Genomic DNA, 794 nt, shown 5'->3' on the forward strand with positions numbered 1-794 from the left:
GGCACTGCGAGACCCTAAAGAACTCATCATAGGATAGGGTCAATGTGATGATGGTTCATCGTCCACTAAATGCTGTGGAATGAAAGGGCCGTTGAGTGCTCAACAAATTGTGCTTGAGTCCTTTGACATATAATACTCCTTCTATAGTCGTTAAAGGTGGCTTACCGATTCTACCAACTTCAAGTATTTTTCCTTTGTTGTTATCACCATATGTGACATATCATGTGTCCCTTGGAGTAAGGACAGAGAACTTATCTTTGTCGTCCGTCATGTGCTTTGAGCAGCCATTGTCCAAGTTGTTAGGTATCAGTGGCTAAAATACACCTAGAAGGGGGGTTGAATAGGTGTAGCGGTCAGAGTATCCGCTTTTCGAAAAACGATAAATTATACTGAAATAACCCCAGATTAATCGATTAACAGAATACAAATAATCTATTAACGCAATTACTTTAATCGATTAAAACAGCTCATAAATTACAAACAAATTCGGTTTCTTGGATGACAATTAACCGAGATTGAAACGAATATACAGAGCTTACAAAATATAAGAGTTACACCAATATAGTATAGAAATAGAATATAGCAATTAAAACAACTATATAAAGTATCCGATTAAAGCAATAAAGAGAGAAAGCGAAAGAGAAAAATCCTGCAACACGATTTTTATCCTGGTTCGTTTGCGTGTCTACTGGCAAACTACATCCAGGCCTCCCGGCTGATCTGGGAGATTTTTCTTCACTATAATTGAAATAATGTTTTACAAGCACTTCTTCCAATTACAACACTTAGATATT

Source organism: Lupinus angustifolius, unplaced genomic scaffold (assembly GCF_001865875.1).
Source record: "Lupinus angustifolius cultivar Tanjil unplaced genomic scaffold, LupAngTanjil_v1.0 Scaffold_17_127, whole genome shotgun sequence".
Classification (NCBI taxonomy): Eukaryota; Viridiplantae; Streptophyta; class Magnoliopsida; order Fabales; family Fabaceae; genus Lupinus; species Lupinus angustifolius.